Source organism: Festucalex cinctus, chromosome 15 (assembly GCF_051991245.1).
Source record: "Festucalex cinctus isolate MCC-2025b chromosome 15, RoL_Fcin_1.0, whole genome shotgun sequence".
NCBI lineage: Eukaryota > Metazoa > Chordata > Actinopteri > Syngnathiformes > Syngnathidae > Festucalex > Festucalex cinctus.
Genome location: NC_135425.1, coordinates 1,757,606 through 1,785,018, shown reverse-complemented (window position 1 = coordinate 1,785,018; position 27,413 = coordinate 1,757,606). Strand labels below are relative to the sequence as shown.

General features: G+C 37.9%; 1 protein-coding gene and 3 long non-coding RNA genes across 8 annotated transcripts in view; 1 reads left to right on the top strand and 3 right to left on the bottom strand.

The window, feature by feature from the left end:
• The window catches only part of LOC144002212 (uncharacterized), an 81,876-nt gene extending 74,287 nt beyond the window's left edge, over positions 1 to 7,589 (bottom strand). The window contains exons 1-3 of the long non-coding RNA XR_013278688.1: positions 7,489 to 7,589; positions 7,344 to 7,406; positions 7,057 to 7,134 (exon numbers count right to left, since the gene is read on the bottom strand). This is a non-coding gene — a long non-coding RNA (uncharacterized LOC144002212). The remainder of the gene's footprint in view (positions 1 to 7,056; positions 7,135 to 7,343; positions 7,407 to 7,488) is intronic.
• LOC144002391 (uncharacterized) lies at positions 4,139 to 4,974 on the bottom strand. The gene is made up of 2 exons (XR_013278725.1): positions 4,737 to 4,974; positions 4,139 to 4,422 (listed from the first exon to the last, which is right to left on the bottom strand). It is a non-coding gene; the product is annotated as an uncharacterized LOC144002391 (long non-coding RNA).
• A 1,801-nt stretch (positions 7,590 to 9,390) lies between the features above and the next one.
• Positions 9,391 to 27,413, top strand: part of mvb12ba (multivesicular body subunit 12Ba) — a 440,949-nt gene continuing 422,926 nt past the window's right edge. For 4 of the 5 annotated variants that reach the window (XM_077498197.1, XM_077498198.1, XM_077498195.1 and 1 more), the window contains exon 1: positions 9,391 to 9,600. The gene's annotated coding sequence lies outside the window, so the exon portion shown is untranslated. The other variant, XM_077498194.1, reaches the window with a different exon arrangement.
• LOC144002663 (uncharacterized) lies at positions 20,323 to 22,203 on the bottom strand. Its single transcript, XR_013278784.1, has 3 exons — positions 21,991 to 22,203; positions 21,493 to 21,651; positions 20,323 to 20,365 (listed from the first exon to the last, which is right to left on the bottom strand). It is a non-coding gene; the product is annotated as an uncharacterized LOC144002663 (long non-coding RNA).

The window sequence follows — 27,413 nt, the reverse complement described above, 5'->3', positions numbered from 1 at the left end:
TGCTCGAGCATTAAAAAAACAAAAAAACGTATAAATACGTCTTTGGGACACTTAGAACATTAAAAAAAACGTATTTACACGTTATTGGGAGTAAATGAGTTAATATGCTTCAAAAAATCCCAAACTTAACATGTATATTTATAGTCAAGGCCTGAAGGTATCTCTATGACAAAATTCAGTTATAAATACAGCGCCACCTAGTCCTTGAGGCATAAAAAAAAACAAAAAACACTTGCGGTATTTTGTACAAAATTTGTGAACTCGTGTTATAACTAAGTCATTTTTGAATATTCTTTTACTTTCCACTACTCAAGATGTTCACTGGTATCAGACCGATCCAAACATATGTACTTTTTTATTTTGTTTTATTTATTTTTGATAGCCGCTATGGACAATAAAAGCAACATCGTGCAATGAGTACAAGCGATGATGGGTATATATACTTTTGCAAAAAATAACAATCAGGTCAACTCATTCCCTAAAAATAAAAAAGGACGCTGATTTTTGCAGATCTTAATCACCAAAACCCATTGAGCTTGACACACACATCACACCTGGCAAAAAAAAAAATCCACATTTAAAGGTTTATCATGCATGTTCAAAGAAATTTTGCTCCAAATGTGCCAGTACCCCAATGTGCGAGTCCCCCAACGTGCAAGTACCCCAACGTGCCCCAGGCTGCGAGGGCCCTTTATAGCTGCTCGCAGCTCTAGTTATTATTATTATTATTATTATTATTAATCTGAGACACGCTGATGACCACGGAATCACTGCTGTTTTTTTTTTTTTGTTTGTTTGTTTGCTGTGGTTCATTTTGAGTTTGATGACATTCATTGCAGGCACGTCTCAGTTGTCCTATCTGCTCGTCATGCTAGTTGTACATTGACAGGGGGGAAAAAAAAAAAAAAAAAAAAAAAAAAAAAGACGCTGTCATGTTTTGGTGTTGTGGGGGTGGGATTTTGTTTTCTTTTGGTGTTTTGGGTTGTTTGTCATGTGGTCCTTGTCTCTTCCCTTGTCCCGTTATGTCTAACCACGTCCACCTGAGTGTGTCTTCCCTTCTCAGTGTATCCACCAATCAGCTTCCCTTGCCACTTGTGTCTTGCCCAGCTGTGTCTAGTCATTGTCAATTAGCCTGTGTGTATTTAGTCAGCTGTTTTCCGTTCAGTTCTTGTTGAGTTATTGTTTCTGTTGCTATTGCTGTTCCTGTCATGCCATGTTGCCTTGCATGCCATGTCTTGTTTCCCTCCTGTTTTTGTTGTTTTAGTCACAGAGTACCTTGTTTGCCTTTTTGTTAATTAAACCCCTTCTTTTTTTTTTTTACTTGCATCCCTGCCTTGACCTGTTTTTGTTGCCCCCTGCATTTGGGTCCTCCCTCCAACACCCCCACATCATGACAGATGCTTGCAATGTGCTTTTAGCTTAGCTGGTGTGTTGGCTGTGGGACATACTTGTGTGAAGTTTGAATTCATGCATTGGATCGTCACGGGAGTTATTGTTTTGAGTCGCGCGCAGTACCAACACCGGGACATACAAGTGCACCGAGAGGATTCGATAGCCAAGGAAAATACCGAAACGTACGGCACCGGCTTCTGCTACTGTCTGTTGACACTCGCTGTGACGCACGCGCGCACACACAATATCCCGTGCCGTAAGTTCGTCTTTCACCACCCTGCCTGTTTGTTTTTGTCCCGGTAGTGTTAGCTTGACATGTTGAGCTCGGAATGTCCGCAGAAAGCATCCATCCAACCATCCATTTTCTTGACCGCTTATTCCTCACAAGGGTCGCGGGGGGTTCTGGCGCCTATCTCAGATGGCTTTGGGCAGTAGGCGGGGGACTATGGCGTTAGATTTGTGCCACAATTCCGTGCGTAACAAAATGTGTTTCGTACGTACAAAATGTGTTTCGTACGTACCAAAAATGTGTTTCGTACGTACAAAATGTGTTTCGTACGTACCAAAAATGTGTTTCGTATGTACAAAATGTGTTTCGTGCGTACAAAATGTGTTTCGTGCGTACAAAACAGTCCTCGCGCACGCTTGCTACGTCTCTCCTCAACACGTACGAAACTTTTATTTACGCTTGCGATGCAAGGGTCGAGGCGTAATATTTGTGCCACAATCAGGAGTCGGACAGGAGAGCAAATCCTGATTGGCTGTTTAATATCCAATCAGGCAGAACTTTGACAACGTGTCGTCACGCCGCGTTGCATCATGGGCGCTTCTTCGATTTTTTGTTGTTTGTTTTGTTTACTAGCACTCGGTGCTTTCCTGTTTGTATTTTATCTGCATTTCTGCGGACTTTTATTTACTTAACAAAAGTTTTGTTATATTACGGGGTGAAGCAGCTCCCAACTGCTTTCCTGCTTAGCGGAAGACAAGTTTTAGCCCTCATGGGACCGTTGGATGACCGTTGGGGGGGACGCTAACTTCCGAATCGAAGACTACTTTCAACATTTTCATAACGGTAAGTAGCATAAAAGTAGCATCTTTTAACTTGGCCACTATCACACACAGGCTTCCAAGACAATCAAAATTGTATGTAATAGTTACATACACGACATTGGCAATGGATGTGCATAGTTATGATGAAGAAAAAAAAATCGCCACCCCCTTTCTTTATTTTCTTATGCATTTTTAGTGCCTAGTGCCACCAAATGTATATCGTGTAACTAACAGACAGAAAAAAACATGGAATTCCAAAAGCACTGTTAACACAATGCCATAGTTACTGATTTTTAAGTACGTTAGTGATATTGATTAGAAAATCGTGGAAAATCACGAGATATCAGCTCTTGAATTCAATTCACGAGTTAATTTTGTTGTCATTACCTGTATACTTGTGCACATAAATGCCATCTCAAACAAATCACTAAAGCAGCCTTTTACCACCTAAAAGACTTCGACAGAAGGGTTGCATGCTCCATACCAGAAGAACCTGACTCATGCTTTTATTTCCAGTAGACTTGATTATTGCAAAGGTCTTCTGACTGTTCTCCCTCAAAAGACCATCACATTATAGCTGCAGAGGTTATGAAGTGGTTACCCTTAGTTGTACTAGACATTTAACATGAACAAGAAACTGTAGAAACATGGATGGTCACATTGTTTTCCCATAACTACATGAAGATGGATGGATATGATTGTTTCACGTTTTACAATTAATAACCTTGAGCTTTTGTTTGTTTCCAATTTACCAGGTAAACCAATCCAGATTGTGCATCGTTTCTATATCCGGGTCACAGTCATCAATACGATGTCTAAGGATAGAGAGTACAGATGAGATGGATGGGACGGCGATGGATGGCTCCACAATAGCAGTCTACCATGCCTACTGTGTGTAAAACTTGAAATAAAAACTGCAAAGATGCACTGTAACTGAGGACGATTCATTTGATTTAAAAACAAAATGTACAGTTTGCCGTTTGTTGATCGATAATGCATCATTAAGTGTCAATTACAAATACAATGTGTAATATATTTTCATCTGTGGAACCTCTTGGGTCTTGCATTCTCAATACATCATCGTGAGTACAGTACTCTGAGGTCTTCTTGGTCAATGATGGGCAAATGTGCAGTGTGTGCACTTCCGCACTTTAATCTTGAAACCATAAATGTGTCATGTACTGCATTGGCACTGTACCTGCAATAGTATTTTGGTTATTGTTTACAGGTTGTTCCGAATACAGTGTGTGTGACACTTTTTATTTTTCTAATTGTCAATGATACTGTTTGCAAGACACATTTAAATAAGTTCAGTAAAAGTGTCGACAACTTACAGGAGAAAATATTTTAAAAATGTTTGATTTGGTATGCTGCAAAACAGGCCATTACAACTATTCGAACTTCAAATTATGATAGTCCAATGTTAATGTCATTCTTCAGGAGCTCTTGATTTCTCTGCTGTCAAGCTCAAGCTTCACGTTCTGACTCTTCCTACAGACATTTTAATGACTAAGTCAAATTGGTCTCATCAGCTGGCTCAAAAACGTCAGGAATTAGGGCTGCACAAAATTGGAAAATCATGCAATACGCGATTTTGCTGAATATAGCAATAGATATTGCAATATTTAATATGGATCTAAAGAAATGACTGATGACGATTTTATTATCTAATGAACAAATTATATTTCTCATGCAGTAAAATGTATTCAGAGTTATTTAATTGTAATGACTTCAATAATGTTCAACTAGTGGATGGTGGTGCACATTTTAGCAAGTGGCTGACTGGTCAAATTCAGATAAAAGCAAAAAATTCCATATGAAACTTATTGCATGTCTGTTATATGCATATTGCATGGGCCAATAGCGCGATATCAATATTTTTTCCACTCCACTTCTTCATCTTCTGCTTCTCGTGGTGTTTTTGACACTTCTGTTGTGGTGTCATCAGGTGCATTCTGGGTCCTTTGTCATCTTTGTTGCCTGGTAATAAAAACAAAACCCAAGGTTAGCGCTCAGATTTTTAATTGTCTATCTGTTGTTATGGAAAAATGACAAGATCAACCATGTTTCTCACATTAGTAAAACAATTATTTCGGGCAAACATGTTTATTTCAACAGCTGCTAGTCATGGTGTATGGTTGTCTTGTAACCAAAATGAATTCAATTCTTACATCAATAACTATGGCATTGGACTGCCAAACACAGTGCTCTTAGGTATTCAATGTTTTCTATTATTTACGATATACCTTTGGTGGTACCAGGCACTAATTACTAAAGAAAAATGGATAACTTACCATAATGAAAACGTAAGTAGCAGGTTAGCCTCTTCTCTCTTTTTTTTTTTTCTTCTATTTTATGCCATCATCCAACATCACCATGAGCGCTAAAACTTGTTTTCCCTCCTTCTTCCGCTAAGCAGGAAAGCAGTTAGGAGCTGATTCATCCCGTAACATAACAAAACTTCTATTAAGTAAATAAAAATCAGCAGAAATACAGACAAAAATTCAAACAGGAAAGGACCGAGTGCTTGTTTAAAAAAAAAAAAAAAAAAAAAAAAAAAAAAAAAAAAAAAATCGAAGAAGCGCCCATGATGCAACGCGGCGTGACGACACGTTGTCAAAGTTCTGCCTGATTGGATATTAAACAGCCAATCAGGATTTGCTTTCCTGTCCGACTCCTGATTGGTTAAGAATTGTGGCACAAATATCACGCCTCGACCCTTGCATCGCAAGCGTAAATCAAAGTTTCGTACGTGTTGAGGAGAGACGGAGCAAGCGTGCGCGAGGACTGTTTTGTACGCACGAAACACATTTTGTACGTACGAAACACATTTTTGGTACGTACGAAACACATTTTGTACGTACGAAACACATTTTTGGTACGCACGAAACACATTTTTGGTACGTACGAAACACATTTTTGGTACGTACGAAACACATTTTGTTACGCACGGAATTGTGGCACAAATCTAACGCCATAGGGGACACCCTGGACTGGTTGCCAGCCAATCGCAGGGCACACAGAGACGAACTCCGCAGAAAGCAACAACGATAATTCCTCCCCCTCCTGTTGTCGTATCTCGCGGGAAAAATAAACCGCCGCGCGTCACATCTCACTTGCATCGTCCCACGTACCTTAGCTCCCACCCGCCCGAACTACAATACAAACGCACCCCCTCAAATGTCGCCTTCACTTTGAGAACTTTGTGGTTTTCATGTGTTTGTTGGGTTTTGGGTGTGTCTGTGGGTACGATCATGGGGATGGGGGGGCTTTTTTTTATTTTTATTTTATTGTATTATGGATGACCAGCACTTTGAGTTGCATTTTAAATGTATGAAAGGTGCTATATAAATAAAGTTGATTGATTGATTGATTTAACACAAATAACAGAAACAAGGCAACTCGCACATTTTTTTGTTCTTTCTTTCTATAGAGCAGACACTTCTCGGAATGTAATTAACGGATGTAAGAATTTTAGACTTGGGTAAATTAAATTTTAGACCTAGGATGAAAATATGGATGTTTAAGACATTTTAGGCCTAAAATTTAACTTTCTGAATTTTAGACTTTTTAAGACCCCGCGGGAACCCTGCATTTGCCAGGAGGATGTAATTAAAAACTCAGCTGTGCTATGCATTTTTTATCAAAGGAACCCCAGCTGTCATGACAAGTTTGCGCTATATTTATTTTGTACGAACATAACTTTTTGTACTAACATAATTTTTCAAAAATCAATTCCAGTTTAAGACATTTTGTAGAAACTTTATTTAGATGTAGGCCACCATTGTTATTTAGGTCGCAACGCATTCAGTGCGTAGTGACGTAGAATGGCGGTGTTCTCTACCGAGCAATGTGAAATGCCTATAAAGAAAGCAAGGTTAACCTCGTAGTGCCCTTTAGGAACGCAATGGAGGCTTACCTCATGTGAGATGCATTGTTTGCCAAGTAAAATCCTGCTTTTGTTGAGAGTCTAAACGTGCGAAAGCTCATGAAACTTTGCACACATCAGACTTGTCATGAACATTAATATTGTAGAAATTTCTTGTGCAATTTGCAATAATAAATGGCTCAGTAGCCCCCTCTAGACAATTTTATGAAGCTTTCCCAATTATATGATTCAGCTACGTTTGTGAAAATTGGGAGAGATACCCATCAGCCTAAGACTTACAAAAAAGTATTCTGTAGCCATATGTTAAACCAAATAGGAAGTCCACCATTTTTTATTTACTTTGGGATTTTTAGCCATTTTTTCGGGGCCTTTTATAGGAGTCATATTTTAACAAACCCCTTCCACAAAACCTATACGATCGTTTTCATCTTTGGCGTGTCTCATCTTTAAGATGTTTAAGATGAAAAGTTATCGAAATTTATTTTGTGGCAAACCTTTGCTGTAGCAATGCATTGTTTGCAAAATAAAATGCTTTTTTTGGAGAGTCTAAACATGGGCGGAAACTCACAAAACTTTATACACAAATCAGACCTGTCACGAACATGAATATTTAGAGAGGAGTTGTGCAATTTGCAATAAATGTCTCAATAGCGCCCTCTAGACATTTTTATGAAGCATTTCTAATTTTATGATTCAGTTAGATTTGTGAAAATTGGGAGGCATACCTGGAGCTGCCCCTGGCATTATGGATCACGCATAGTGGAGAGTTTCAAACTGTTGGTTTATTGAAGACACCGTGAAAACTATAATACAAAAAAAGGAAAGTGTTAAATGTAAAATTTACAACAAAAGCTACGTAATTAACTACTCAACCTTTAATATACACAAAATATAAGCACTTCCAAAAAAAAAAACATACACCAGTAATTTTCACCTAACAATAAACACATTTAATATTAAAACAGACATCACAATCCACTAACAAAAAAATTAAAAACAAAATGCAACGCACTTCGTTCCACAAATCAAGGGTGCTGAAACGGTTGAAAACAATCACTTCAGGTGAGTCCACATCCTACACAAATAAATGACACGTGAACAGATACTCAACAATAGTCATGACAAAAGACTCATTGAAACTGTCAAAGCAAACTTACATGAAGAAATAATCAGGACCCGAACAATAGCAACACACAGAGCAACATGTTTGACGTGCCAAACAATGACAGTGAAGCAGATTGTCACCTGAGCAGGTGAAACCTTTCAGACTTAATTACCTGCTCACCCCAACACCAGGCTGACGGCACAAACTGCCACCCAGTGGCCACTTCACGCAGTGCTGCCATTTACACTCCCACCAAATCATGTTATGATTAATTTAAGACCACAGGAATAAATGAATCATACATGATTTATAAGGAAAAAAAGCATCCCACAATGTACTTGCAATAGGTTGATACGCATGGCCAAGCAAAGATTGTCGCAAACCTCCCAGCAATCCAACGGCGTCCATTGTCTGCAAGTGGATCGAGGTGTTGTGTTTAGTCCTAAAAAATGTACAAATAATGTATTTTTGTGCTTTTGCATATTTAGAAAAATGCTACAGTATATAAACCAATTTATTTGTAATATGGCAGTAGGGTTATTATAGTTTTGGAATTTTTCATTTTATTTAGTTTTTATTAGTTTTCAGGGTGGTTCTGTTAGTTTTTATTAGTTTAGTTCTTTAAAAAATGATTAGTTTTAGTTTAGTTTGTTAGTTTCAGTATTAGTTTTTTTGTTTTTTGTTTTTTAAATGTGTATTACTTGTGCGCAATATTTAAATAACACCATGGGAGCAACGTTATCTGAAGGTGCTTTTCTATTGGCTGCTGCTAGATGGGGTTACTTCTGTGTGACATATTTTCAAACGTCATTATTTCGGTTTATATCTAAATAAATCTACTAAAAATCACATTTAAAATCATCCCCAAAGGCTCATACATTAAATTAATTACCAAAGACTAAAACGAAGGACATGTTTGCTATGATTATAGTTATTTTTAGTTTGTTGTAGTTTGTTTTCATTTTTTTAAAGAGCAATTTTGTTTTTAGTTTATTTTGGTAACAATATTGGTTTAATTTTAGTTTTTTCATTAGTTTTAGTTAACTAAAATAACCTTTAATGGTACCTGTTTTTCGATACCCTCTCTTCTTACTTTGACCATCTCCAAACATTTTTGTTTTGTTTATTTTATTTGAGCTGAGTCAAATGCCATTTTTAACATATGTCGCGGGCCACTGAAAAATGGACGGCGGGCCGCAAATGGCCCCCGGGCCGTAGTTTGGACACCACTGGCCTAATACCTACAAAAATTATTCTATAGCCATGCGGCAAATCTAGCAGAAAGTCTGTCATTTTGCTTTTATGTTGGTAATTGTGCATCAGATTTGGCCTTTAATCAAACTTTGCACACACACAAGGCATAGCAAGAACATTTACATTTAGTCCTTGTCCAATGTAACGGTACCCCAACGTGCCAGTACCCCGACATGCAATTATCCCAACATGGCCCGGGTTGCGAGGGCCCTTTATTTTCTTTTCTTTTTTCTTTTTTTTTCTTTTTACAGGTACAATTTTTTACATTTTCTTTTTGACAGTTTTTTTTTTTTTTTTTAACGTACATTTTTTTACAGGTACAATTTTTTAAACTACTTTTTCTACAGGTACATTTTTTTTTTTTTTTACAGGTATAACTCACAACTTTTACAGATACAAATGTATACTTTTTTTCTACAGGTACAATTTTTTTTTAAAGTTACTTTTGCACCATATTTACCTCCATAGTGGAGCTCTGCAGCCAGGTGCCTCTCGGAATGAATCACGCCTCCACACGCGCTTCAGAAATGTCTTCCTGGATTACTCGGCACACGCTCCGAAGCCTCGGCACATTACGTTCCATCACTCGAGGTAGAGGACCCAGCCTTGTTTAGACACAGGCAGCCACTGTGCAGCCTGCCTTTCATGATGGATACTTTAGGGCGCGTTCTGCCTGGATGCAGCAACCAATCATATTGCAGCGGGGCGTGTCCTTCCAAGAACTGAGTGTAGGATGTGTGTAGGATGTGTCTCGCATTCTGTGCCTCTGTGTATCGCACATAATGAAATCACGATGTTAAAATCTTTTTAAGCTTTTTGATCTGTTCGTACACGACACGCTCTGAAAGGGAATGCGTGATAACGCAAAGGGGAATACAAAAACTGGTTGGATACAAGTTTGCTGTCTTTGGTGAGTGACCTGCGTAGCAGCTATTCAATGCGAATGCTATTGGTTCTAGGATTTAAATGGGAGTCTTTGCAGCAGAAATTTTAGTCGTGAAACACCGGATTTTGTCTGTGAACTCATTTGAAAGCTAATGGATTTGATGGGACATTGTATTACATATCCTAGGCGCCAGCATTTTGCTCCCACAAGGAACTCAGCTAACGGTAGGTGTACAGTCGGGCCTTCGTTAGGCTTGTGTTTCTATCATGTCGTGAGGCTAGTGAACACGCTTTTTCAGCCTGTCGCATAACAAAGCAGCACGAAGTTAAATCGCCGCAGACTAACCATGGACTGTTAATAACCGTAAAAGGCAGTGGATATTTGGCCGTGACAGGCAACTTCCCTGCTAGCGGTATTTTTGCCGTGAACGACCCTGATTGGTCAATCATCGGACCGTGTCATGCACTGAGCGTGGTTGCTGCCTCGCTTCACTCAACCCCTCCTATCCATAACCTTAAGTGCATAGGCTGTTATTAGGGCCCGAGCAGCGACCGCTGCGAGGTCCCTATTGTTTTTGTAAAAATTATTATTATTATTATTATTATTATTATTATTATTATTATTATTAGGGCCCGAGCAGCGACCGCTGCGAGGTCCCTCTTGTTTTTGTAAGAATTATTATTATTATTCTTCTTCTTCTTCTCCGTAAACGATCGCATTTTTGAGGGCCTAAACATTTACGAAAACTCACCAAACTTTGCAGTCTCTTCGGGCCCGGCGAAAAATTTGATATTATGTAGTTGTCATAACAACGCGACTCTATAGCGCCACCTAGCGTAGAAAAATAAAAACCAATCCCGGTCCGTTTGAGCTAGAGCTACGAAAAATGGCAGGCACGTGTAGCACTACGAGACGCACAAAAAAGTCAGTGGAAGCCATTTCCTAAAATGTACAGGAAGTGAGCTATGAATTTTTTAATGTCCAATTTTGGCCTATTTTGGCACATTCACTGTGGTCATGCTTTTTCCCCCTATGCAAACATTTTTCATCCCATTGACTTTAAACTTGGCATTTATCATCTCAAGACTTAAGAGAAAAACTAGGCAAAAAATCTTGCGTTTTCGAAATACTATATGACGGGGGCGGGGCATCAAATATTGCCTTTAAAATTTCATTTGTCCAGAAAGAGCAAATGCTGAATAACTCCCATGTACAAGCTCCAAAAAATCTCAAACTTCTCAGGCAACGTAATAGTCACGGCCTGAAAACACCTATATGAAAAAATTCAGTTATACATATAGCGCCACCTAGTGGTTACAATAAATGTCATACTTTACGTTTTTAGCTACTGTGCTGAGCTCGTTGAAGGGATCCAGTTGAAAATTGGTCAGAAAAGCCTTAAGATGTTGATGATGCCCCACACCGAATATTGTAACTTTTCGCCAAAGGGCGTGGCCGCTACGGTGACGCAAAGTCTGAAGATTTTTCGTGACAATAAAAGCTGCATGAACTTGACCGAGATGATCCTATCTTCTCAAAATTTCACACATTTGATGAGAGTCCAGCCCTAAAGACATCTACGAACTTATATTTCATCTAACTGATAGCGCCACCTAGTGGCAATTTTTTTTCTTACGAATTTTCTTGTACATTTTTCTCCAAACACGTTAACTGGACCAACCTCATATTTGCTCAGATGGGGGTTTCGGCCTTCATGATGTCACAACACGAAGTTTGTGAGTTTTCGCGAATCGCTGTGGGCGTGGCTAAGCACTGTTCACCAAGAAAACAACGCTAGTTTTGATGGTCTAAACATGCGCAGAAACTCATGAAACTTGGCACACACATCTGGCCTGGCAAAATGAGCAATATTTTATCATGTATTGTCCTATTTTTACAAAAATGACTCAATAGCGCCCCCTAGAAATTTTTAACGAAGCAGCCCCGATTGTACGTTTAAGCAAGATCTACGAAAATTTTTAGGTGTATGAGGGAGTCCATGACCTACAAAAAAGTCTCTTGGACCCATGTGCTAAAATGAACAGGAAGTGAGCTATGAATTTTTGAATGTCCCATTTTTGACGATTTTTGCACATTTTCAGGGGGCATACTTTTGCCCACTTCTCCTACACATTTCATCCGACTGACTTTAGACTTGACCTGGACCATGTCAAGACCTGAGCCAACTACAGGCAGAAAAATCTTGACTTTTGGAAATACTATATGATGAGGGCGGGGCATCAAATTTTGTGTTTCGCACTGAAAAAGGATATGCTTAATAACTCCCCGGTACATGCTCCAAAAAATCCCAAACTTGACATGTATGTTTATAGTCAAAGCCTGAAGGTATCTCTATGACAAAATTCAGTTATATATGCAGCGCCACCTAGCCCTTCAGGCGTGAAAAAAAAATACCCCACATACGGTATTTTGTACAAAAAATGTCAACTCATTCTAAGTGTGATAACTCCCATGTTCAAGCTCCAAAAAATCTCAAACTTCTCAGGCAACGTAATAGTCACGGCCTGAAAGCATCTATATGATAAAATTCAGTTATACATATAGCGCCACCTAGTGGTAACAATAAATGTCATACTTTACGTTTTTAGCTACTGTGCCGAGCTCGTTGAAGGGATCCAGTTGAAAATTGGTCAGAAAAGCCTTAAGATGTTGATCATGCCCCACACCGAATATTGTAACTTTTCGCCAAAGGGCGTGGCCGCTACGGTGACGCAAAGTCCGAAAATTTTTCGTGACAATAAAAGCTGCATGAACTTGACCGAGATGATCCTATCTTCTCAAAATTTCACACATTTGATGAGAGTCCAGCCCTAAAGACATCTACGAACTTATATTTCATCTTACTGATAGCGCCACCTAGTGGCAATTTTTTTTCTTACGAATTTTCTTGTACATTTTTCTCCAAACACGTTAACTGGACCAACCTCATATTTGCTCAGATGAGGGTTTCGGCCTTCATGATGTCACAACACGAAGTTTGTGAGTTTTCGCGAATCGCTGTGGGCGTGGCTAAGCACTGTTCGCCAAGAAAACAACGCTAGTTTTGAGGGTCTAAACATGCGCAGAAACTCATGAAACTTGGCACACACATCTGGCCTGGTAAAATGAACAATATTTTATTGTTGATTGTACTATTTTTACAAAAATGACTCAATAGCGCCCCCTAGAAATTTTTAACGAAGCAGCCCCGATTCTACGTTTAAGCAAGATCTACGAAAATTTTTACGTGTATGACGGAGCCAAAGACCTACAAAAAAGTCTCTTGGACCCATATGCTAAAATGAACAGGAAGTGAGGTACGAATTTTTGAATGTCCCATTTTTGACGATTTTTGCACATTTTCAGGGGGCATACTTTTGCCCACTTCTCCTACATGTTTTATCCGACTGACTTATGACTTGACCTGGACCATGCCAAGACCTGAGCCAACAACAGACGGAAAAATCTTGACTTTTGGAAATACTATATGATGAGCGCGGGGCATCAAAATTTGTGTTTCGCACTGAAAAAGGATATGCTTAATAACTCCCCGATACATGCTCCAAAAAATCCCAAACTTGACATGTATGTTTATCGTCAAGGCCTGAAGGTATCTCTATGACAACATTCAGTTATATATGCAGCGCCACCTCGCCCTTGAGGCAAAACAAAAAAATACCCCACATACGGTATTTTGTACAAAAAATGTAAACTCATTCTAAGTGTGATAACTAAGTCATTTATGAATATTCTTTTACTTTCCACCACTCAAAATGTTCACTGGCATTAGACTTATCCAAACATGTACTTTTTTATTTATTTTTGATAGCCTCTAATGGACATTAAAAGCAATATCGTGAATGAAGGATATGCTTAATAACTCCACGGTACATGCTCCAAAAAAATCCCACACTTGACATGTATGTTTAGAGTCAAGGCTTGAAGGTATCCCTATGACAACATTCCATTATATATACAGCGCCACCTAGCCCTAGAGGCATAAAAAAAAATACACCAACTTAACGGTATTTTTACAAAAAAAAAAAAAATCCACATGTCAAGGTTTATCATGCCATTTTCAAAGAAATTCTGCTTCCAATGTGCCTTACCTAAACTTGCCAGTACCCCAACGTGCCAGTACCCCAACGTGCAAGTACCCCAACGTGCAAGTACCCCAACGTGGCCCGGGCTGCGAGGGCCCTTTATAGCTGCTCGCAGCTCTAGTTATTAGGGCCCGAGCAGCGACCGCTGCGAGGTCCCTCTTGTTTTTGTAGGAATTATTATTATTCTTCTTCTTCTTCTTCTCCGTAAACGATCGCATTTTTGAGGGCCTAAACATTTACGAAAACTCACCAAACTTTGCAGTCTCTTCGGGCCCGGCGAAAAATTTGATATTATGTAGTTGTCATAACAACGCGACTCTATAGCGCCACCTAGCGTAGAAAAATAAAAACCAAGCCCGGCACGTTTGAGCTAGAGCAACAAAAATTGGCAGGCACGTGTAGCACCCCGAGACGCACAAACAAGTCTATTGGGACCATGTAGCTAAAATGTACAGGAAGTGAGCTATGAATTTTTTAATGTCCAATTTTGGTCTATTTTGGCACATTCACTGTGGTCATGCTTTTTCCCCCTTTGCAAACATTTTTCATCCAATTGACTTCAAACTTGGCATTTATCATCTCAAGACCTGAGAGAACAACTGGGCAAAACATCTTGCCTTTTTGAAATACTATATGACGGGGGCGGGGCATCAAATATTGCTTTTAAAATTTCATTTGTCCAGAAAGAGCAAATGATTAATAACTCCCATGTTCAAGCTCCAAAAAATCTCAAACTTCTCAGGCAACGTAATAGTCACGGCCTGAAAACATTTATATAATAAAATTCAGTTATACTTTTAGCGCCACCTAGTGGTGACAATAAATGTCATACTTTACGTTTTTAGCTACTGTGCCAAGCTTGTTGAAGGGATCCAGTTGAAAATTAGTCAGAAAAGCCTTAAGATGTTGATCATGCCCCACACCGAATATTGTAACTTTTCGCCAAAGGGCGTGGCCGCTACGGTGACGCAAAGTCTGAAGATTTTTCGTGAAAATAAAAGCTGCATTAACTTGACCGAGATGATCCTATCTTCTCAAAATTTCACACATTTGATGAGAGTCCAGCCCTAAAGACATCTACTGACTTATATTTCATCTAACTGATAGCGCCACCTAGTGGCAATTTTTTTTCTTACGAATTTTCTTCTACGTTTTTCTCCAAACATGTTAACTGGACCTACCTCATATTTGCTCAGATGAGGGTTTCGGCCTTCATGATGTCACAACACGAAGTTTGTGAGTTTTCGCGAATTGCTGTGGGTGTGGCTAAGCGCTGTTCGCCAAGAAAACAACGCCAGTTTTGAGGGTCTAAACATGCACAGAAACTCACGAAACTTGGCACACACATCTGGCCTGGTAAAATGAGCAATATTTTATTGTTGATTGTGCTATTTTTACAAAAATGACTCAATAGCGCCCCCTCGAAATTTTTAACGAAGCAGCCCCGGTTGTACGTTTAAGCAAGAACGACGAATATTTTTAGGTGTATGAGGGAGCCCAAGTCCTACAAAAAAGTCTCTTGGACCCATATGCTAAAATGAACAGGAAGTGAGCTATGAATTTTTGAATGTCCCATTTTTTACGATTTTTGCACATTCACAGGGGGCAGACTTTTGCCCACTTCTCCTACACGTTTCATCCGACTGAGTTAAGACTTGGCCTGGACCATGTCAAGACCTGAGCCAACGACAGGGGGAAAAATTTTGACTATTCTAAATACTATATGATGAGGGCGGGGCATCAAATTTAGTGTTTCGCAATGAAAAAGGATATGCTTGATAACTCCCCGGTACATGCTCCAAAAAATCCCAAACTTGACATGTATGTTTATCGTCAAGGCCTGAAGTTATCTCTGTGACAACATTCAGTTATATATGCAGCGCCACCTAGCCCTTGAGGATTAAAAAAAAAATACCCCACATACGGTATTTTGTACAAAAAATGTACACTCATTCTAAGTGTGATAACGAAGTCATTTCTGAATATTCTTTTAGTTTCCACCACTCAAAATGTTCACTGGCATCAGACTTATCCAAACATATATATATTTTTATTTATTTTTGATAGCCTCTATGGACATTAAAAGCAATATCGTGAATGAAGGATATGCTTAATAACTCCACGGTACATGCTCCAAAAAAAATCCCACACTTGACATGTATGCTTATAATCAAGGCCTGAAGGTATCTCTATGACAACATTCAGTTATAAATACAGTGCCACCTAGCCCTTGAGGCTTATATAAAAAAATATAAAAATACCCCACATACGGTATTTTGTACAAAAAATGTACACTCATTCTAAGTGTGATAACTAAGTCATTTATGAATATTCTTTTAGTTTCCACCACTCAAATTGTTCACTGTCTTGACACCGATCCAAACGTATGTACGTTTCCATTTTGTTTTATTCATTTTTGATTGCCCCTTTGGACAATAAAAGTAACATTGTGCAATGAGTACAACGAGCGATGATGTGTATATACACTTTTACAAAAAAATACCAATCAGGGCAACTCATTGCCTAAAAATAAAAAAGGACGCTGATTTTTGCAGGTCTTAACAATCACCAAAACCCGTTGAGCTTGACACACACACTGGCAAAAAAATATTCTACATGTAAACGTTTATTATGCCATTTTCAAAGAAATTTTGCTTCCAATATGCCAGTACCCCAATGTGCCAGTACCCCAACATGCAAGTACCACAACGTGCAAGGACCCCAACGTGGCCCGGGCTGCGAGGGCCCTTTATAGCTGCTCGCAGCTCTAGTTATTATTATTCTTCTTCTTCTTCTTTATTCTCCGCAAACAATCGCGATTTTGGGTACCTAAATATTCACGAAAACTCACCGAACTTTGCACACTCCTCAGGTCCGGCGAAAAATTTGATATTATGAAGTCGTTATAACAACGCGACTCTATAGCGCCCCCTAGCATAGAAAAATAAAAACCAAGCCCGGCACGTTTGAGCTAGAGCAACGAAAATTGGTAGGCACGTGTAGCACCCCGAGACGCACAAAAAAGTCTATTGGGACCATGTAGCTAAAATGTACAGGAAGTGAGCTATGAATTTTTTAATGTCCAATTTTGGCCGATTTTGGCACATTCACTGTGGTCATGCTTTTTCCCCCTATGCAAACATTTTTCATCCCATTGACTTCAAACTTGGCATTTATCATCTCAAGACCTAAGAGAACAGCTGGGCAAAAAGTCTTGCCTTTTCGAAATACTATATGACGGGGGCGGGGCATCAAATATTGCCTTTAAAATTTCATTTGTCCAGAAAGAGCAAATGCTGAATAACTCCCATGTACAAGCTCCAAAAAATCTCAAACTTCTCAGGCAACGTAATAGTCACGGCCTGAAAACATCTATATGACAAAATTCAGTTCTACATATAGCGCCACCTAGTGGTTACAATAAATGTCATACTTTACGTTTTTAGCTACTGTGCTGAGCTCGTTGAAGGGATCCAGTTGAAAATTGGTCAGAAAAGCCTTAAGATGTTGATGATGCCCCACACCGAATATTGTAACTTTTCGCCAAAGGGCGTGGCCGCTACGGTGACGCAAAGTCTGAAGATTTTTCATGACAATAAAAGCTGCATTAACTTGACCGAGATGATCCTATCTTCTCAAAATTTCACACATTTGATGAGAGTCCAGCTCTAAAGACATCTACTAACTTACATTTCATCTAACTGATAGCGCCACCTAGTGGCAATTTTTTTTCTTACGAATTTTCTTCTACGTTTTTCTCCAAACACGTTAACTGGACCTACCTCATATTTGCTCAGATGAGGGTTTCGGCCTTCATGATGTCACAACACGAAGTTTGTGAGTTTTCGCGAATTGCTGTGGGCGTGGCTAAGCGCTGTTCGCCAAGAAAACAACGCCAGTTTTGAGGGTCTAAACATGCACAGAAACTCCTGAAACTTGGCACACACATCTGGCCTGGTAAAATGAGCAATATTTTATTGTTGATTGTGCTATTTTTAAAAAAATGACTCAATAGCGCCCCCTCGAAATTTTTAACGAAGCAGCCCCGGTTGTACGTTTAAGCAAGAACGACGAATATTTTTAGGTGTATGAGGGAGCCCAAGACCTACAAAAAAGTCTCTTGTACCCATATGCTAAAATGAACAGGAAGTGAGCTACGAATTTTTGAATGTCCCATTTTTGACGATTTTTGCATATTCACAGGGGGCAGACTTTTGCCCACTTCTCCTATACGTTTCATCCGACTGAGTTAAGACTTGGCCTGGACCACGTCAAGATCTGAGCCAACGACAGGGGGAAAAATTTTGACTTTTCGAAATACTATATGATGAGGGCGGGGCATCAAAATGTGTGTTTCGCAATGAAAAATGATATGCTTGATATCTCCCCGGTACATGCTCCAAAAAATCCCAAACTTGACATGTATGTTTATCGTCAAGGCCTGAAGTTATCTCTATGACAACATTCAGTTATATATGCAGCGCCACCTAGCCCTTGAGGCATGAAAAAAAAATACCACACATACGGTATTTTGTACAAAAAATGTACAATCATTCTAAGTGTGATAACTAAGTCAGTTATGAATATTCTTTTAGTTTCCACCACTCAAATTGTTCACTGGCTTCACACCGATCCAAACGTATGTACGTTTCCATTTTGTTTTATTCATTTTTGATTGCCCCTTTGGACAATAAAAGTAACATTGTGCAATGAGTACAACGAGCGATGATGTGTATATACACTTTTACAAAAAAATACCAATCAGGGCAACTCATTGCCTAAAAATAAAAAAGGACGCTGATTTTTGCAGGTCTTAACAATCACCAAAACCCGTTGAGATTGACACACACACTGGCAAAAAAATATTCTACATGTAAACGTTTATTATGCCATTTTCAAAGAAATTTTGCTTCCAATATGCCAGTACCCCAACGTGCCAGTACCCCAACGTGCAAGTACCCCAACGTGCAAGGACCCCAATGTGGCCCGGGCTGCGAGGGCCCTTTATAGCTGCTCGCAGCTCTAGTTGGAATTACATGCTTAACCATAACCAGTGCTTTAAGTGGAAAAAAGATAAGTGCCGGTAGTACTCTCCTATGTGACCCGCTCCGGCAAAGTGTCCGCATGTCTGCAACATCAATATAGCGATATGGACGATATTAGATAGTTGGACTATATATGTCCATTTTGAGATTTCTCTACAAATAGCTTCCTTGAGGTCTCTAGTTTCATTTTCAAGCAGCACAAAAGTCAAATTTGTCGTAGAAGTGTTTGAAAATAAGCAATTATTAGACTTATGCCTCGTAACTAGCGGGAGTGTTGTGTGTCGGGGTGGCTGATATGGCCTACAAAGTATATCGATATTTCAAAGAAATTTGCGGTGACAATATTTTTTGACGATATTGGTAATAATTACTGGACAATAGATTTGTGATTGGTGCTTCGGAATAATAACACTTTTATTGTAGCACAATATTTTAGCCACCTTTTCTTCCACAATTGAAATGTAAACAAAGTGCAAATATAGCAACTTAGGCCGTGGGGTGAACCCCAAAAAAGTGCCTAGAAAATGAGTTTCGCTCCACTGTCTGGGCACTACTTGTTCAATGCATTTTTTGATAGATAATACCCTTCTGAACTTTGGCTTAAAAGTTCACCCAATGTTTTCCTGCCCCAATTTTGTCACAGGCCAGAAATGCATATATAGGTAAATAACAAAAAACGAAAATCTTGTGCTGCAGTTTTTGGTTGTAAAACGTCTTATATTAAATTTGGCAACAGAAAATCATTCCCAGACATTATAAATACATGTACCTAACATCAGAAACAAGTATTGGTGGTTTGGTGTAATCATGTGAATTGAGATCCTTAAATAAATTAAATTTGTGCCAAAAAAACAAAAACAAAAACGCTTCAAATAGAAGTGACACCAGCACACGAATGTTACATTTAGCTATGTTTATGTTTCATATATGAAAACAATTCACTACCTACTACGTAATGAAAGGTAGACAAGAAGCAGCATACAACGGCCAAAAATACTACCATGCACCACAAACCTGGAACAAGGCAAAATGGACTAGATGAAAATAGATGCATTCAGAGCCCAGATTATTATAACATATAGAATATTTATTAAAGTATCAGATTATGTCATCACAGCATGTTATTTATACCCCCCCAACCCTGCCCCCCACACAAAAAATATTAATTAAAAATAATAATAAATCAAATAAAAATCAAATGTGCATTCACAATAAAACCATGGAACTTCATTGGAACAGCTTTTTTTTTGGCAGACCAATTTAACAAAGGTCTGTGTTGTGGAAAAATGGAATACAGACATTTTTATTTTTGCTTGAAAAATGTTAAAATGGAGAGTTAACATCTTGATAATGAAACAAACACAATGGCAGATTTTACAGCCCTGCACTGTAAAGTGTCCTCGTATGCCCTGTGATTTTCCAACCTGATGTTGTACCAGCTATGTGTTAGTGTCACTTTCTTGGCTTACGTCAGTAGACTCAGTAGTTGATGTATCTGATGAGTGAGGTATCCTGTCTGAAAGTTTGTCAGTTGTTGATAATGTCTCTACAATAACCATTTCAGAGGTGTTGCGCTGGAAAGGGGTGTGAAAAAACAGCTGGCGGAAATCACGCCTCAATCTTCGTTTCAGTATATCCTGCCTGAAATAGAAAATTAAAGGGAAAGATGAGCACAAGATACACATATTCACATCACACTAGGGCTGCTCTATTATGGAAAAAAATAATCATCACAATTATTTTGGTAATAAATGAAATCAGGATTATTCAAAACAATTATATTTTGTTCAAATCAAGAAAATATTTAAACATTTGAAAATAAGACAATTACAATCATATGGAACTATAATTATGTAAGTTGCTTTTGGATCCAACAAAATTTATAATATATATTATTATTATTGTTATTATTATTATTATTATGACGTTAGCAAAAATTTGAAGTTAGGGTGCAGTGTGTGCAGTAAGCTAGTTTTGACACGGGTGTGTGGTAAAATAACTCGTGTGGGCGTGCCACAACCCAAAATTAGTATTATTAGTGCTGCAGCTATCGAATATTTTGGTATTCGGATATCCTACTGAAAATTCTAGTGAATAATTGTATATTTGGATAGAAATAAAAATATACCTATAGGCCTATATACTTTCTTGGTCAAAGAACAATTATAAATACAGAAGACAAAAAAACCCCACATTTAATAATTAATTAATTAAACATGTAATAATTAACAACCAACTGGTTTTCATTTTTAGAGAATCAATATTATTTATTTATTTATTTTTTAACTTAAATTGAGCTTGTCAGCAAACTATTTTTCTCTCCCCATAGATTTCAGACAATGTTTTTCAGTGTGAAGATTTATGTTACCTGTAGTCTGAAGCATCAAGATCCTCGTGTTTCTTAGCACTGTTCACAAACCTCTTAGCTTGTCCATTCTCATCACATCTTTGTCAACTATAATCCTTTGACGGATTACTTGTTCACAAAAGAGTTTGTAGCTCTCAGCATAGGGTTGTCTGAAACACACACACACACACGCACACACACACACACACACACACACACACACACACACACACACACACACACACACACACACACACACACACACACACTCACTTAACATGTGCAAAGAGTCATGCTTTCTTATTAATGCTGTCTCTAAATGTAAACAGAAGACAAGTGACATATTGCTGACCAATGCTTTACTTTTGAAATGTGTAATTTTAGCAAAGTGACAATGAAATAGTGCAATGTAACAACTCACATTTGTTCGTCCCTGGTTGCTGTTTCTGTTTCTGTTGACTTTAAGAACCTTGTGTAATCTCTGAAACAAAACTGCACCTCCATTGTGACAGTCTTTTGTCTTGAATATGCAGAAGAATGGAACAGTCTTTCTTCATCTCAGCTGCCTGCAGCAACCCGCCTTTACACAAAAAAGAATTACATTATGTGTTATTGTCACATCACCTCTTTACAGTATATGCACATCATAGATTTAAGTAAAGTGTTTGTTGAGGTTGGTGAGAGAGAGTTTTGGGGGAAAGGGCGGGTGTAGCTGTGACTCTCTATTATGACTCTGATGGGCACAGGTAACCCGAGTTTGGTAACAACTGTTGGATTCACTCGATAAATCATTCAGCAGCTCGCCTTTTTACTAAACTATAGCCTTAAAACTTAACCTAGCAACAAATTATTTTCAACCCTATACTAAATATCGGTCACATTAATAACAGAAATGGGCACGCGTGTGTGTAGCACATACCTGCTGACAATGTTTCTGCTTTGGCGAGATGATCCCTCTTCCGTGTGCCTTCCGATCCCAGATGAGTATACTTTGAAATTTATTTTTACAAATGATGCAGATGGCTGGAAGGACGGGGCCAGCTGAAGCGATGGGCAAACCTGAACGGGAACGAAGTTTTTTTCCCCACTTTCTTTTTAACTTTTTTTTCGCTCTCCGGCGTTGTGGTCGCCATTTTTGATATGCGGTTGCTATGGTGAGGAGAAAGCAGCAGCTACCTGATTGGCTCATGTGACCTAAATCACACCACTACCGACCTAATGGCACTACGCCCACACCAGAGATCACTGCGTCTCATCGCAAAATAGTGCCGGGGTTTCGCCACCAAAAACACAAAATTGGCAGGTTTTCAGAGGGTGAACTCCACGGATTCTTACTTACTACTAATAAATCTATTTTATGAAGTAAAGATTATTTAGTGCCCCTGGTAGTGGAGCGAAACTGAACGAAAACGTGTGTGACCTGACGGCCTAACTGTAATGGAATAAAATGGAAATAAAAACAGGCCAGGTAGTGTTTACCCTGCGAATTGTAACAACTGCTTAGAGCACATTTACTTAGCAAATACAAATAAAGCACATTACCTTAAAAAAAAGTCCATTATTTTCTCCTGTGTGGTTGATGCTCGTGTTGTAAGAGGGTCGCCAATGATACGGTAGTAGCCAGTTTGTGGCGTAATGCTTTGTACATTGCAGGCAAGTGTATTGTTAAAATATGGTTTTCCCTCTGTGATTATTTAGGCAGTGGTTATTTTTGCCGCAACCGGCAACCCTCTTGCGAGCGTTATTTTGCTGTGAATGTCTCTGATTGGTTAATTAGAGGAGCGAGAAAATGCCGTTGGTTTGTTTGTTTGTTTATTGAACATATATAAACAAGTAACAAATAACAAAAGAAAGTTAAAAGTAAAATAAAATGAAACATACAATCAATGACAATTTACATGTTCAAAGGGAGTAGGAAGAAGTTGAAAACTTATCCAGTCCTACCCCTTATTCTTTGTATCTTATCACTTATTTAATTATTAATACAATAGGTTACATTTTAATAAAAGAAAATGTATAATCCTACTCATATAGCGTATGTACATAAAATTAACAGAAATACACAATAATAATACATCAACATACTCACATATACAATTTTCATTACACTCATATTGGTACATCAAAGAAAAAAAAATCATTTCTACAATTATACTAACTCATGTCTGATTTAGATAATGGTCTTGAACTTTGCTTTTAAACATTTTTTTGAACTCAGCAAGTGACTTGCATCTTTTCAGCTCAGTACCAAAATTAATCCACAAAGTAACACCTGTCACAGAAACACACCTTTGCTTAATATTTTATATATATATATATATATATATATATATATATATATATATATATATATATATATATGTATGTATAAACACTTGTACTAAGGACTGTGTCTAATTTCAAACAACCTCTAAGTACTGTGGCAGAGTAGATTGTTGTGTACTTTGTACATTATTTGTGCTATTTTAAACTCAACCAAGTCATAAAATTTAATTTGATTTAATAAATAGTGGATGTGTTGATTCCGTTTATTTTGATCGATTAATAATTCTTATGGCTCTTTTTTTGCAGTTTGAAAACAGGGTTGGTATTTGTTTTATATGAGTTTGCCCAAATTTCCACACAATAGGTCAAATATGATAATAATAATAATGAACTGCATAATGTATATAATGATTTCATGTTCAGGACCTCCTTAGTTTTATAGTGTCCCTATGAATTTTGACATTTTCCTTTTAACATTATCTATATGTGGCTTCCAACATAATTTATCATCAATACTCCAAGGAATTTGTTTTCATACACCCTTTCTATTTCACTTGAATTCACCCTAATTTTGACTTGATGAGTGATTTGTCTAGTGCCAAAAACCATGAACTTTGTTTTATTTAAATGTAATAATAATTTGTTCATGTCAACCAATTTTTTATTGTATTTAATTCATACTCCACAGTAGTCAGAAGCTGCTTCAGGTTGTCTCCTGAACAGTAGACAGTTGTGTCATCAGCAAATAAGACACTTTTGAATATTTTTGAGACACTACAGATATAATTTATGAACAATATAAATAATTTAGGACCGAGCACAGACCCTTGATGAACTCCATGAGTAATCTTTAAATGTCTTGATTGTACATCATTAAACTGCAAATTCTGATATCTATTAGCCAAATAACTTTTCATTCATTTATATGCTAAACCTCTTATGCCATATCACTCTAATTTATTCATTAATATAGAATGGTCTATGGTGTCAAACGTTTTTTTTAAATCCATAAAAATCCCAACAGTATTTTTTTATTATCTATGTTGGTAGATATTGCTTCTACGAGTTCCATGACTGCCATTGGGTGGTCCGTTTTTCTCTAAACCCATATTGATTTTCACTTACGAGCTTATGTTTCTCAATAAAATTGTCCAGTCTGTTTGAAAATAATTTTTCTAGAATTTTTTAGAACTGTGGCAATAGTGATATTGGTCTATAATTAGTGAATGTGTGTCTTTCTCTTTTATAAATAGGAATAACCTTTTGCTATTTTCATTTTTGATGGAAATATACCAGTTTTGAATGACAAATTACCTATATATGTAAAAGGTTGCACAATATATTCTGTAATACTTTTTACTAGTGTCATATCAATATTAAAAAAAAGTCAGCAGACTTTTTTTATTTTTTAATGTTTTTTAATGTTCTTACAATGTTTTATACTTCTATATCATTGACAGCATTAAGGAATATAGTGGATGAATTATTTACAATGTACTTATCTATTTCAAATTTGTTTCTTGGCTCTGGGATTTCGTTTGCCAAGTTACTTCCCACGTTAACTAAATACTCATTAAAATTATTAGCTATGTCAGAAATTTCATCAATTACAATATGTTTATCTTTAATAAAATATTGTGGATAATTAATTTTTTTAGAACGGTTTTTAATTACATGATTTAGTATTTTCCATATTTCTTGTGTATTGCTTTTATTCTGCTCTAATAATGCATGATAATAATCTTTCTTACTTGTTCGTATAAATATTTAATCGTTTTTTTTTTATAGGTCTTATACTTTGTTTCAGCTTGCACAGTTCTCAATTTAATAAATCTTTTGTATAAAATATTTTTCTTTGTACATGGCTTCTCTATCCCCTTCATCATCCATGACTTATTTAGACCTTTATACTTTCTTATAATTTTGATTACTGGACAATGTTTATTGTATAAAGAGATAATGGTTGACTGAAATTCACTATATGCAGTATTGGGATCGTGATTGCGGGCGACACGGTAGTCGAGTGGTTAGCACGTCCGCTTCCCAGTTCTGAGGTCTCCGGTTCGAGTCCAGGCACGGACCTTCCTGGGTGGAGTTTGCATGTTCTCCCCGTGCCCGCGTGGGTCTTCTCCGGGTACTCCGGTCTCCTCCCACATTCCAAAGACATGCTTGGCAGGTTAATTGGGCGCTCCGAATTGTCCCTAGGTGTGCGTGTGTGTGGATGGTTGTTCGTCTCTGTGTGCCCTGCGATTGGCTGGCAACCAGTCCAGGGTGTCCCCCGCCTACTGCCCAGAGCCAGCTGAGATAGGCGCCAGCAGCCCCCGCGACCCTTGTGAGGAATAAGCGGTCAAGAAAATGGATGGATCGTGATTGCTAGTAGACATTACTAGCGGGTATGAAAAAGATAAATATGCATGTTTACGCCACTGTGCGACACCAACGCATACGCCGTCTCGTTGAGAGCACGTTAGCTTAGTGGTCGGTTAGCATCACAAACTAACGTGATAGATGGTGAATTACCGGTCACGGTAAAATAAACACCGCAGATTGTTTATCTTGGTCAAACAATACGCGACACTACACTAACTTTTCCACTACTAGCACTGGTGCGAGTGACATTTTTAGTTGCTCGCACAGCGTAGGATTTGGTCGCACCATTTTTTGTGGAGGTGCAGCATGACCTTAGGCATACACAACTCGAAATATTTGCAAAATATTTCATTGGAACATGAGATTTGCCTGCAACGGCAGTGGCTATCAAAACAAGTCAATAATTTCGTATAACTTAACTCATGTAAACATTATTTTGTTCAGCTCAGTAAAAGTCAGTACTTTTTCTTGTTCACCTGCTCCTCGGCCAACGTTCCCCTGACCTTTTCATCTGTATTCTGCCCTCGCTCCGGAGCTTCTAGATTTCACCAGCTAGACAGCGAGTTAATGACGTTCCAAGTAACCAGACTTCGTTTTCCTTTTTTGTTGTTAATTTGAACAATTGCCTCTAACCATTACCCTCTTTAGGCCGTCGTAAAACTAGAAAATGAAATAACAAACAATGTAATATTAGCTAACTATACACGACACATTTTCATGTTAGTAGCTAGTTACATTGCACATTCAACAATCTCTAATTATCCTAATTAACTAAAATAAATCTAAGGTGTTTTTATATTGACATTTATGTATAATTATCTTTTTGACTGCCAATAACGTTAAACTCATTCACTGCCAGTCATTTTAGAAAATTTTAAAATTTTCAATACTCACATGATATTACATTCAATAATTATATATAAACCAAATCTACCAAATAACAGAATAGACACCCTACTTTTTTTGCCCCGTCCTGTTCTTTTTTAATTGACAGTAGAAAAATGTAGGTTTGCCAAAATACAGCCATTTCTCCCATGGACTCTGAAACTGTGTTTATTTCGTATAAAATGGGGCAATGATGTCATCTACCGGTGGTTGGGCATCAGTAAAGTTGTTTCCAAGTTTGATATTTACAGTGGAGCATAATCAGATTCGCCCCCATTTAGCATCGGGCTAAAAAATACAATTGACAAGTAATAACGATGAGTAAAATCACAATGTATGCCGCCATAAATGTTAAATGACGTCAACTACGGGTTTTTTTTGTGTTTTTTTTTAAATCAATGGGAAGTGCAACATCTAAGTGGAGCGCTGCCTGGTCAATGGTTTGTGGAATCAAAAACACTCACTATGGCCAAAAGATGGCAGCATTGAATCTCTTTTCAATTACAATGAAACATGGCAGAATGTGATGAAATTGGATGAAAAAAAAAAACGTTTTCAAGGCTGGCGTGAATGATCAAAGCCTTTGTCACATTAAACCTAATTTGCAGAGTGTCACAAAACAAAAATATTTTGTGTCAAAGTGACTGTTGTGGAGAAAATGTATCTTCACAAAAAGCTTTTTTTCTCATCTTTTCAATTTTTGCTTAATGTCACTCAAATGACTTCTTTTCAAATGGTTATTATTACTAACGAACGGAATAAGGTAGAAAGATTATTATTTTTTCAAATGAAAGAATGGAATGCGATCTTTCATTTGGTACC